At 53.9% G+C, this 12,854-nt stretch overlaps 1 protein-coding gene and 1 long non-coding RNA gene across 2 annotated transcripts in view; one reads left to right on the forward strand and one right to left on the reverse strand.

Moving 5' to 3' along the window:
* LOC127037876 (uncharacterized) overlaps positions 1-11,097 on the reverse strand; it is a 216,318-nt gene extending 205,221 nt beyond the window's left edge. Inside the window, exon 1 of the long non-coding RNA XR_007770500.1 lies at positions 10,937-11,097. This is a non-coding gene — a long non-coding RNA (uncharacterized LOC127037876). The remainder of the gene's footprint in view (positions 1-10,936) is intronic.
* LOC127037812 (zinc finger protein 333-like) overlaps positions 1-12,854 on the forward strand; it is a 1,302,204-nt gene that overhangs the window by 631,600 nt on the left and 657,750 nt on the right. The gene's annotated exons all lie outside the window — the stretch shown is intronic.

The following is a 12,854-nucleotide window of genomic DNA, read 5'->3' on the forward strand; positions in this document are numbered from 1 at the left end:
GGGAAAAGCTCAGCTGGACGTAGGTATCTGTGCCCCCATGAACCGCTAAGCCCTCCAGGGACCCCTCCAGCCTTGACATAGTTATCTGTGCCCCCCACAACCCCCTAAGCCCCCCAGGGACTTGTAGAGCCTGGAAGTTGTCATCTGCGCACCCCATAAACCTCCTAATCCCCCTGGGACCCATCTAGTCTGCACGGAGGTATCTGTGACCTCCAGAAATCCCCTAAGCCCCCCAATACCCCTACAGCCTGGACGTAGGTATCTCTGACCCACACGAACCCCCTGAGGACTCCTTCAGCCGGGATGTAGGTATCTTTACCTCTACAACCCCCTAAGCCCCCCAAGGGACCCCTACAGGCTGGACATAGGTATCTGCACCCCTCCCACCTCCTAAGCACCCCTGGGACCCCTATAGCCTGAAGTTAGGTATCTGTGCCCCCCAAAATCCCCTAAGGCGCCCCCGAAACCCCTACAGCCTGGACGTAGGTATCTGTGACCCCCACAAATGCACTAAATCCCCAGGGAGCCCTCCAGTTTGGACGTAGGTATCTCTGTCCCCCACAACCCCCAATCCTCTCGGGACTCCTACAGCCTGGATATAGGTATCTGTGCCCGCCCCAACCTCTAAGCACCCCCGAGACCCCTATGGCCTGAAGTTAGGTATCTGTGCTCCCAAAACCTCTCTAAGTTCCCCAGCCACCCCTCTAGCCTGGACATTGGTATATGTGCCTTCCACAAACCCTATAAGCCCTCCAGGGACCTCTCGAGCCTGGACGTAGTTATTTGGGCCCCTCACACACCATCTAAGCCTCCCCAGCGACCCCTAAAGATGGGAGATAGTTATCTCTGCCCCCATGAACCCGTAAGGCCCACAGGGACCCCTGCAGCCTGGAGATAGGTATTTGTGCACCCCAGAAATTCCCAAATCCTTCCCAGGACATCTCCAACCTGCACGTAGGTATCTGAGCACCTCATGAACCCCCTAATCGCCCACGGGACCCCGACAGCCTGGATGTAGGGTTATGTGCAACCACAGCCCCTCTATTCGCCCCAGGAACATCTACAGCCAGGACGTTGGTATCTGTGCCCCCCATAAATCTCCTAAGCCCTCCGGGACCCCTCTAGTCTGCACGTAGGTATCTGTGACCCCCAGAAACCCCCTAACGCCCCAGGAACCCCTACAGCCCGGACGTAGGTACCTGTGACATCAACGAACCTCCTAAACCATCCAGGACCCCTCCAGCTAGGACGTAGGTATCTGTTGCCCCCTCACCCCCCAATCTCCTCGGGACCCCTAGACCCTGGACATAGGTATCTGTGTCTGCCCTGATCCCCTAAGCACCCCCATTACCCCTTTAGCCTGGACGTAGGTATCTGTGCTCCCACAAACCCCCTAAATGCCCCAGCGACCCCTTCAGCCTGGATGTACCTATCTGTGACCCCCCACGAACCCCCTAAGCCCCCAGGGATCCTTACAGCCTGGACACAGGTGTCTGAGCACCTCAAGAGCCCCCTAATCTCCTCGGGACACATCCAGCCTGGATGTATCTGAGCACTCAGTGAACCGCCGAATATCCACGGGACACCGACAGCCTGGACCTAGGTATCTGTGCCCCCCACAAACCCCCTATATCCCCCAGGACCCCTCCAGCCCAGATGTAGGTATCTGTACCCTCACAACCCCCGGGACTCTTACAGCCTGGAGGTTGGTATCTGTGCCCCCCATGAAACCCCAACCCCCTGGGAACTCTCCAGCCTGGACATAAGTATCTGTGCACCCCACGAACCCATAAGCACCTGTAGGGACGCCTACAGCATGGACTTAGGTATCTGGGGGCCCCCAATACGCCCTAAGCCCACCAGGGACCCCTACTGCCTAGAGATAAGTATCTGTACCCCTCAAACCCCATAAGACCCCCTGGACGCCTCCAGCATGGACTTAGGTATCTGTGCCCCCCACGAACCCACTAAGCCCCCCAGGGACCCTCCAGCCTGGACGGAGGTATCTGTGCCCCCCACAACCCCTAAGTGCCGAGAAACCCCTCCAGCCTGGAGGTAGTTATCTGTGCCCACAAGAAACCCCCTTAGGCCCCCCAGGGACCCCTCCAGCCTGGATGCAGGTATCTGTGCCCCTCACAAACTGCCTATGCCCCCCCCCGGGAACCCTCCAGCCTGGACCTAGGTATCTGTGCCCCCCGCAACACATTAATTCCCCCCTGGAAGCGCTATTGCCTGGACATAGGTATCTCTGCCCCCCACAAACCCCCTAAGCCTCGCAGGGACCCCTACAGCCTAGACGTATATATCTGTGCCCCCCAGAAAACCCATAAACCACCCCGGGAACCCCTACAGCATGGACCTAGGTATCTATGCCCCCCAGGAACCTCCTAAAGCCCACAGGAACGACTCCAACCTGGACATAGATATCTGTGCCTACCCAAAAAACCCTAAGCCCCCCAGGGACCCCTAGAGCCTGGAGATAGGTATCTCTGTCATCTGCGAAACCCCCTAATCCTCCCCAGAACCTCTCCAGGCTGGAGGTACATAGCTGTGCCCCCCATAAACCTCCTAAGCCCCCGGGGACCCCTCCAGCCTGGATGTAGGTATCTGTGCCCTCCCAATGCCCTAAGCCCCCCAGAATCCCTATAGCCTGGACGTAGGTATCTGTGTCCCATACAATACCACTAAGCCCCCCCAGGGACCCCATCCAGGACATACATAGGTATCTGTGCCCCTCACCAAGTTCCTAAACCCTCAGGGACCACCGTGCTCAGCACAAACCCCTAAGCCATCCAGGGACTCCTCCAGCCCAGACGTAGCTATTGGTGTCCTCCATGAAGCCCCTAATCCCCACCAGGACCTCTACAGCCTGAAAACAAGTACCTATGCCCCCCACAACCCTCCTAACTCCCCCAGAGTCCCAACCATCCTGGACATAGGTATCTGTGACCCAATGAACCCCCTTAAGCCCTCCCGGAATGCCTCCAGCCTGGACGTAGCTATCTGTACCTCCCGTGATCCCTAAGCCCCGCAAGGATCTGTATAGCCTCTACATAGCTGTGATGCTCTGTGCATTACCAGGCGTTACCACACGGTGTCACTGTTGCTCCATGTGGGAAATGCTCTGTGCATTACCCTGCGTGGCCACACGGTGTCAATGTTGCTCCATGCGGGAAATGCTCTGTCCATTACTGTGATGGAGTAGGGACTGTCTGTGTGGGGGATGGGAGAGCAGCGGGTGACTTTAGGTGAGGGACAGGACCTAAGCCTATAACTCAAGCTAGGCAGGGGAGAGGGGGTCAGCACCTTTGCCCGGGAAGCTGGACACAGGAAGGGGCCGGCTGCAGGGAGTTAGTTCAGTTTTGGTTTGGAGCTGGGTTGTTGGAATTCAGGGAATCCCAAACTGGGAACTAAGCTTCCTGAACCCCCAGAAGGACTCGATTGAGGGGTCCTGGTTGTGCCCAAAAGCTCTGCTGAATCCTTCGTTCCTGTTGTCCAAAAAAATCTTCTGTTTTACTGGCTGACTGAGTCACTGTGTGTCCCAGGAAGAGGGGTGCAGGGCCGGATTTCACCACACTCTGTGACACCCCCTAATCCCCTCCTAGACCCCTGCAGCCTGGACGTAGGTATTTGTGCCCCCCGCCAAATTCCTGAGCCCCCCAGGGACCCCTAAAGCCTGGTCCTAGGTATCTGTGCCCCCCACGAAACACCTAAGCCCCCCAGGAACCCCATCAGCCTGGACGTATGTGGAACCCTTCTGCCATGCTGAATTGATAGCAGCAAGGACTGGGTTCCATACATAGGGGTCCCTTCCCTACAACGTAATGCAAACCATCTAGAGCCCCCACCCAGTGACATGGGAAAATTTTACATACACACCCCTAGGTGCCTCAAAGAGGCAATACTTCCCCTCTCACAAGCACAGAGTCTGGGTGTAGCAGAAAATGTTTAATAACGTGACATAAACAACAGAGCATTAAATTGGGAAAACACCACAACTAGGCCGTGTTCTTTTCCCTGGGCTCTTGAGTCTAGCAATCCCCAGATCACCCCAAGACTCCAAAGTCCAATACCTCAAATGTTTCAAGAGTCCAGCAACCCCAAAATCACGCACAGTCCCACAGTCCCAGAGTTCAAGAGTCTATCTGCAGGGTTTTTCCCCCTGCCAGCCTGGATAGAAAGAGGCACCTTACGTGGTCCGCTGCCGACTGCCCTGCCTCTCCATGGGATTCTGCTTCTGCCTTCCCCACGAACTGCTCTGCTCGGTCCACCAGCTGCTCTGCTCCACCAATTGACCTGTGATCTGCTCCAGCTGTCCCCAAAAACTGCTTGGCTCACCTCACTCCATGGGCTCCTCCAACCATCCCACAAATTACTTCTCTCTATCAGCTGCTCTGCTCTACAATATAGCTTCAAACTGCCCCCTTAGCTAGGACAGCTCTTTAGAAACGTCAACTCTGGATCCTAGAACTTCAATTCTTAAGAGAATCAAAAAATAGCTCTGCTATTTAACTGCTAAAGAAAAAAAAGATGCAATTAGTGTTTCTGGCTCACTCAAGGAGCCCGCTCCCCTGTTTAGCGAGTGTCACTGAATTGGTGGTGAGAATCCCTGTCTCAAAGCAGTTTCACAGTTTCTCATCCACACAATCAGGGTGACAACACTCCACATCTCACACCCCAACAACAAATAAACAGCGGCCAAAGCAACCATCCCAGGCTGCCGTGGCCATGTCAGGCAGAGTGGGTGTGCCTATGCAAACACGATCAGCCCCTGAAATTCTTTTCCACACTTCCCATAATTCACCACCAGATGGCAGGGTAGAGTTCATCCTGCTTCTACTTACATAGTTTGTGCCCCCCACAACCCTCTAATCCCACTGGGACCCATCTAGGCTGGATAAAGGTATCTGTGCTCCCCAAAAACCTCTAAGCCCCCCAGGGAACCCACAAGCCCAGATGTAGGCTTCTGTATGCCCCACAAACCCCCTAAGACCCACAGGACCCCTCCAGCCTGTAGGTAGGTAACTGTGACCCCCAGAGCCCCGCAAAGACCCTCAGGATCCCTACAGCATGGATGTTTGTATCTGTGACCCCCACAAACCGCCTAAGCTACACAGGGCCCCCTACAATCGGGAGGTAGGTATCTGTTCCCCCCTCAACACACCTAATCCCCCCCAGGACCCCTCCAGCCTAGACATAGGTATCTCTGACCCTATAAATCCCCTAAGCCACAACGGGATCCCTCCAGCATGGACATAGGTATTGGTGCCCCCACAACTCTCCTAAGACCCCCGAAACTCCTCCAGCCTAGACGCAGGTATCTGTGCCCCCCACAAACCCCCAGGCCACGATGGGACCCCTCCAGCCTCGACATAGTTATCTGAGCTCCCCACAACCCCCCTAAGCCCCCTGGAACCTCTCAAGCCTAGACACAGGTATCTGTGCCTAACACGAACCCCCTAATGGCCCCAGGACCCCTCTTGCCTGGATGAAGGTATCTGTGCCCCCCACAAACCCCTAAGCCCCCCCAGGATACCTATAGCCTCAACGTAGGTATCTGTGCACCCTCACGAACCCACTGATCCTCCCAGCGACCCCTACAGGATGGACGTAGGTATCTGTACCCCAAAATGCCACAAGGCAACCCCGGGACCCCTACAGCCTCGAAATAAGTATCTGTGCCCCCCCACAACTCCCTAATACCCCCAGAACTCCTCCAGCCTGGACGTAGATATTTGTGACCTCCAGGAACCCCCTAAGCCCTCCCCAGGACTGCTCCAGCCTGGACATAGGTATCTCTGCCCCACACAAGCCCCCTAAGACCCATAGGGCCCCCACCAGCCTGGTCGTAGCTATGTGTGTATGCCACACTAACCCCCTAAGCTCACCGGGGCCCCCTCCAACCGGGATGTAGGTATCTGCACAACCACAACCCCTTAAGTCCCCCAGGGACCCCTCCAGACCATACATAGGATTCTGTGCCCCTCATCAACTCCCTAAACTTCCAGGGACCACTAGAGCATGGACGTTTGTATCTTTGCTCACCACAACCCCCTAAGCCATTCAGGGACCTCTCCAGCCTGGATGTAGATATTTGTGTCCCCCATGAAACTCCTAATCCCCCCCGGAATGCCTCCAGCCTGGAAGTAGCTATCTGTGCCCACCACGACCCCTAAGCCCCACAGGGATCTCTACAGCCTCTACATAGGAGTGATGCTCTGTGTATGACCCTGCATGGCCACTCAGTGTCACTGTATCTCCATTAAGAAATTGATAGTGTCTTACCCTGCATGGCCACATGGTGTCACTGTTGCTCCATGGGAAATGCTCTGTGCATTACTGTGATGGAGTAGGGACTGTCTGTGTGGGGGATGGGAGAGCAGGGGGTGACTTTAGGACCGGACGTGTGCTCAGCCTGTAACTTGAGCTAGGCAGGAGGGAGGGGCTGAGCACCTTTGCCCGGGAAGCTGGACACAGGAAGGGCCGGCTGGAGGGAGTTGGGTTAGTTCAGTTTCGATTTTGGTTTGGGTGGTTGGAATTCAGGGAATCCCAAACTGGGAACTAAGTTTCCTGAACCCCCAGAAGGACTCGATTGAGGGGTCCTGCTTGTGCCTCCAAGGTCTGCTGTATCCTTTGCTCCTGTTGGCCAAAAACCCATTTGTTTTACTGGCCGGCTGAGTGTCACTGTGAGTCCCAAGAAGAGGGGTGCAGGACCGGACTCCCCCACACTCCGTGACAGACCCTAAGCCCCTCCGGGACCTCTGCAGCCTGGATGTAGATATCTGTGCCCCTCACAAAACACCTAAGACCCCTGGAGACCCCTCCAGCCTGAACTCAGGTATCTGTGCCCCCCACAACTCCCTAAGCCCTCCAGGGACCTATACAGCCAGGACATTGGTATCTGTGCCCCATAGAGACTCCATAAGACCCTTGGGACACTCCAGTGTGCACGTAGGTATATGTGCCCCTCAGAAACCCCCTAACTCCCCAGGAAACCCTACAGCCTGGACATAGGTATCTTGGGCCCCCGAAAATTCCTAAGACTCCCAGGATGCCTCCAGCCTCGACGTAGGTATCTATGCCCCCTACTAATCCCTTAAGCCCCCCTGGTACCACTACAGCCTGGATGTAGGAATATGTGCCCCCCACGAACCCCGTAAGTCCCCCGGGACCCCTAGAGCCTGGAGATTGGTATGTGTGTCCCCAAAAAAACTCTCTAAGCCCCCCAGGGACCCCTACGGCCTGGATGTAGGTATCTGTGCACACCAAGGCCCCTAAGATCCCCAGGGCCCCCAAAGCCTGGATGTAGGTGTGACGGTGCTGCCCGTGGGAGTCAGCTCAGGTCACTCAGTCAGGGTGAACTGAAAACAAAACACGGCAGGCAAATCCCAAACGCTGCTGGTTATTTCAATACTTAGATTTACCAAGCCAGCACAAAACAGCTTCTGTAGTACCTCGCTGGTTACTTAGAAGTTTAAACCACGCAGTTCCCTTAAAGTACCCAGCCTCAGGCCTCCGTCCAGATACACCTGTCAGATATGATGATGATTCCTGAAAATCTTACTTCATCATATAAAAGAAAAGGTTCTTCTGATCCCAAAGGATCAGCCACACACCCACGTTCAATTATAACTTAGATCTTACCTAAAACACATGCTATAGGCAATTCTTATTAACTAAGCTAAAATATATTAGAAAAGAAAAGAGAGAGAGTGTTGGTTAAAAGATCAATAGACATATAGACATGAATTCAATTCTTGAGGTTCAGATACATAGTAGATGTGAGTTTGTAGTTGCCAAAAGTCCTTTTTGAAATAATCCATAGGTTATCGTCCAATTTCCATGTTCAGGGTGGCTCCAGTCAATGACTGGGGATCTCAATCCTTGTGGCTTAAGGTTTCCCCCTCTTGAAACCCAAAGCAGATCTGAGATGAAGAAGGATCGTGTCCCAGGGTTCTTATACATTTCCAGCAGCCTTTCGGCCTGAGAAAACAATAGGCTTCACTCTCTTTCAAAACATCCTGGCAATTAGTACAGGGTAATTTATCCATCAAACAGTTCAGATACAGGTTACTACAACCTTCAAAGAGACACATAGACAATAATACTATTTCACTAAAGTATCATCATAAATGTTAATATTCCTTTTTTGCTCTTTGAATTAAAACTATAGCAATAGACAAGACTTATTTGCTGACATCACAAGCCCTGAGCAAACATCTCCCCTTCTACCTCTAACAATGCAGACTTGCATTTCAAAGCTCTGTTCATTTACATATCTTGCTAACCAGTTCTTAAGGTTCACCCACGAGTCAGGTCAGTCAGTGAGGTGAGTTACTTAACTCTTTCTGGTCCTGTCACCTTTCAATGAGATATTAGATTATACTTATAATGTCACAGTCACGGTGAGTCGACTGCTGCAGCTCCCCGTAGACTCTGCCTGCGTCTCTCACCGAGCTGGAGTACAGCAGTTGAGGGGAGAGCACTCGATGTGTTGCATCTACACTAGACGCGGTATATCAACCCCCGCTGGATCGATCGCTGCCCACCGATTTGGCAGGTAGTATAGACATACCCCGAGTATCTGGTGATCGGAGCTGGACCCCGGAGGGGGACACATTGAAGGAACTCAGGGGTTAAGGTGCCTCTATTGTCAACTGTCAGGGCTGCTGTGGCTCAGAGGAGGGAGCTTGACTGCCTGGCAGGCTTAGGCGCTGCAAGCCTGGGAGGCAGGAGAAGTGAAGCGGCCATGGTGTGCTCGGGGTGCTCGTGCTCGGAGGAGGAGTGAGCTGGGGCGTGGGGGGTGCCGCACGGCAGAGCGGGGGAGTTGCCATAAGAGAGGAGCCTCAGGGTGGAGGGGGGGAGCTGCCACGGGTGGGGCACCTCAGGGTGGCGGCGTGGGGGGGAGGGTGCAAGGTGGAAACATCCTTGCACCAGCCCTGCCCCATGCCCTGCCTGCAGCCAGCCCTGCCCTGCCCTACCCACAGCCATTCTCTGTCTCCAGCCAGCCCTGCACCTTCTGCCCTGCCCACACCAGCCGCATCATCCCTGCCCTGCCTGCAGCCAGCCCTTCAGCCAGGCCCTGACACACCCCCTGCCCTGTCTCCAGCCAACTCATGCTGCACCCCCCTGTGGTCCTTCCCAAAGCCAGCCAGCCCCCACACACCACCAGTCTGCACCAGATCTGCACCCCCTGTTTGCAGCCATCCCTGCATCCCCTGCCCTGTCTCCAGCCAACCCCTGATGAACCCCCCTGCCTGAAGCCAGCCAGTCCCACATCCCTTGCCCTGCCTGCAGCCAGGCCCTTCTCTAGCCAACCCCATGTCCACTGGCGCCCTGCAGTTCCCAGGGCAGTAACCATGAACATCTGCTTCAATGAGGAGGGCAGGGAGCAGCTGGGACCCACACATGTGCACACTCTAGGGTGACCAGACAGCAAGTGTGAAAAATCGGGACGGCGTGGGGGGTAATAGGATCCTAGATAAGAAAAAGACCCCAAAATTCGGACTGTCCCTATAAAATTGGGACATCTGGTCACCATAGCACAACCCCAGGACTCCTGAGTTCCATTGCTGGGTTTCCTGTTGGTTCCACTGCTGGTTCTTTTCCTTTTCCTGGGGAATTTTGGGCAAGTTGCTCCCACCTCTAGGGCTCTGTCCCCAGCAGTCAAATGGGGATTTCATACTTTCCCGCTATTGGAAAGTGCTGGGAGAATCTCCCAGCAAAAGCTGCTCTGACAGTGCTAAGCAGCATCTGACCATTCAAGGTCGGAGCGCACTGCCCGGGAGGAGTGTTTGGCTCTGGGGTTTCACTTCAGCCCAGTCTAGAGAGAGGGGCCCAGCCATGGAGTTTGGCTCAAGAAGACCAAGTCTCCAATCTGTTTTGAATTTCAATCCTGTGCTCCAAAGTACTTGGTGTCAGTTACAAATTTTAGAAGCATGCTCTCCATTCCATTTTCCAAATCATTCATGAAAATATTGAATAGTACCGGACTCCGGACTGATCCCTGCCAGACTCACTAGGTACACCCTCTCCATTGGCCAGCCAAACCTGGAGAGGGGCTCCTGGAGTCTGGGCTTTCAACCAGCTCTGCACCCATATTACACTGATTGCAGCTGGACTGCATTTCCCTCGTTTGCTTGTGAGAATGTCCTACGGGACTGTATCAAAAGCCTTAGTAACTCCAAGGTAGATCCCATCTACTGTTTACCCACCTCCACCAGGCCCGGAACCCTGCCAGAGAAGGAAAGAGGATCGGTTTGGAATGATTAGTTCTTGACAACTCCATGCTCACTCGTCGTAAGAACCAAAGTATCCTGTAGGTGCTGCTGACAAACTGATTGTTTAAGAATGTATTCCAGTATGTCTCCACCTATGGCAGTCAGGCTAGCTAGTCTGTAAACCCCAGGGGTCTCTTTGTTCCTGTTTGAAAGAGGCCCTGCAGGGATCACATGAGAATATATTATTCTATAGTATTGCAACTTTTTTTTATGGAAGGGGCCCCCAAAATTGTTTTGCTCCACACCCCCTGAATGCTCTGGGCAGCCCTGCCCACTCCACCCCCTTGACTCATTCTCCTCCCTCTGAAGCCCCACTTGTCCTCTGCTCTCACTCCCATTTGGCCACTCTCCCACCCCTGATCTCTCTCTTTGGCTGAGGCCTGCTGGTCCACCTTTTGCTCACTCCTCTCCTCCCCGAAAGCCTCCTTGTGTCTCTCCACCCCCGCCCCCAAGGTCTGCCTGCTACCCCCACCTCTCTGCCCTTCCCCTGAGACTCACCCTGCCCAAACCTCTCTGCCCCCTCCCCTAAGACCAGCCCTGCCCAGCACTCACACCTCTCTATCCCCTCCCCTGACCTGCCCTGTCCATCACCCACACCTCTTTGCCCTGCCCATGAGACCGGCCCTGCCCACCACTTGCACCTCTCTGCCCCTCACCTGAGACCGTCCCTGTCCTCCTCGTTCCTCGGTCATCTGTTGTTGTGCCTTGAAACATCAAGGATGGAATAAAAAGCTGAGTTTACTCCAAGGTGAGGAAAGAAAGGAGCCACCAACCCCCTGACAAATCTCAGTGCCCCAGAGAAAACCTGCCCCCTGCTATTGCAGTCACTGATGTGCTGGGGATATGATGGTAAAGGAACTGTCTGAATGATCAAGGCAGGAAATGGACAACAATCTACAGGAACGTCATTGACCACAAACACATTCCTCATGTTCCAGCCAGAAGGGAAATGAGCAGGAATTCTTGCAGTTCAGCCAGGGACACACTTACACAATGGCACAGCAGTGTGTGTGTTGTGGAAGCTGGTCTGAGGAAATATCTGGAATTGATCACTCAGTGAGAACAGAACTGGAGTGTGGTGAGAGACTTGTCCCAAGCAAATAGTTGTGGCTGAGTGGTTAAGGTGATGGGCTAGAAATCCATTGAAGTCTCCCCATGCAGGTTCAAATCCTGTTAACTACGGAGGAAGTTGTGGCCCTTTAGTTTCAAGGGAGCTGGGTCTTGTCTCGCCTCGCTCTCCAGCTATGTCTGCACTATTAGGTAATGTGGCTTTAAAGTGCTTGAATTAAACAGCTGTTGCATGTCCACACTATGCCTCTTGTCTTACCAGAGCACATCCATGCTAGACTCTTGGATGGCCACAGAGAGCAGGGCACTGTGGGTAGCTGTGCAACTGGCTGCAGGTGCTTTGGGAAGGTTTTGCAAGGCCTCCTGGGCTGGTACAGCATCACATGATGCAGGTTTCCCCATCCCATTGTTCCATGGGAATCCTACTAGATTGCCAGCTGCTTTTCAACTGCAATGTGTTTGAGGGGGGGGAAGAGTGAGTGAGTGTGTGGCACACTGTCTCTTAGTTCAAACAGCTGCTGCAAGCAACCAGTCCTGAGGCAGGGGGAGGGGGACAGCCCCAACATCAGCCCCTGCTTCCCTCACTGGCTCAGGTCAGCAAAGCAGCCTCTGTCACACATGCATGCTGTGGTCTGCTTAGCTCTGTGTCAGGTGTGCTGGAACAGGGGGGTTAGGGGGTCATGGCCCCACCACTCTTTACGGCTGTTAGGACAAGTGATGGGGGGGGAAGGGTGGAGTCTTGGGAGGAAGAGGTGTTCTGTGGGGATGGCCTCAGGGGGAGGGGTGGTGTGAGTGTGGTTCCTTGGGGAAGGAGTGTCATGAGAGCGCCACAGTTCAGACAACGGTGCCCCCACCCCACTGTAAGGAAGCTCCCACCGCCCCTGCTCTCTGTTCGTAGTGCAGGAGAGAGCAGCATCCATGGCAGTGATTTGCTTCCGGGGGCTCCAGCAGAAGGGCTTGGGAGGTGATTTAAAGGTCCCATGGCTCCGGCAGGGGGGCTCAGGAGGCGATTTAAAGGGCCTGGGGCTCCGGTCACTGCAGGAAGCCCTGGGCCCTTTAAATCACCAGACTGGGAAAGCCAGGCCGGCTTGGCACAGCGTACATGCTCTTGCCAGTACCCCATACCAGAACGTACCAGCTTACTTTCACCTCTGGAAGGTCCTCACATGGATCAATAACTGGTTAAATCTGGGAAACAAAGGGTAGGAATAAAAGGTCAGTTTTCAGGATACAAACTCGTACCTACTGGTGTCTATACTGGGACCAGGACTAGTCAACATATTGATAAACGATCTGCTAAACAGAGAGGTGACAAAATTTGCAGATGATCCAAAACTACAGAGGACAGTTAAGTTCAAACCAGCCTGTGAGGAGCTAAAAAGAGATTTCACAAAACTAGGTGAAAGGGCAACAAAATGGCAGATGAAATTCGATGCTGATAAATGCAAAGTGATGCACATTGGCAAACATAATCCCAACTCTACATATAAAACGATGGCATGTCAA

This window comes from Gopherus flavomarginatus, chromosome 20 (genome assembly GCF_025201925.1).
Source record: "Gopherus flavomarginatus isolate rGopFla2 chromosome 20, rGopFla2.mat.asm, whole genome shotgun sequence".
NCBI lineage: Eukaryota > Metazoa > Chordata > Testudines > Testudinidae > Gopherus > Gopherus flavomarginatus.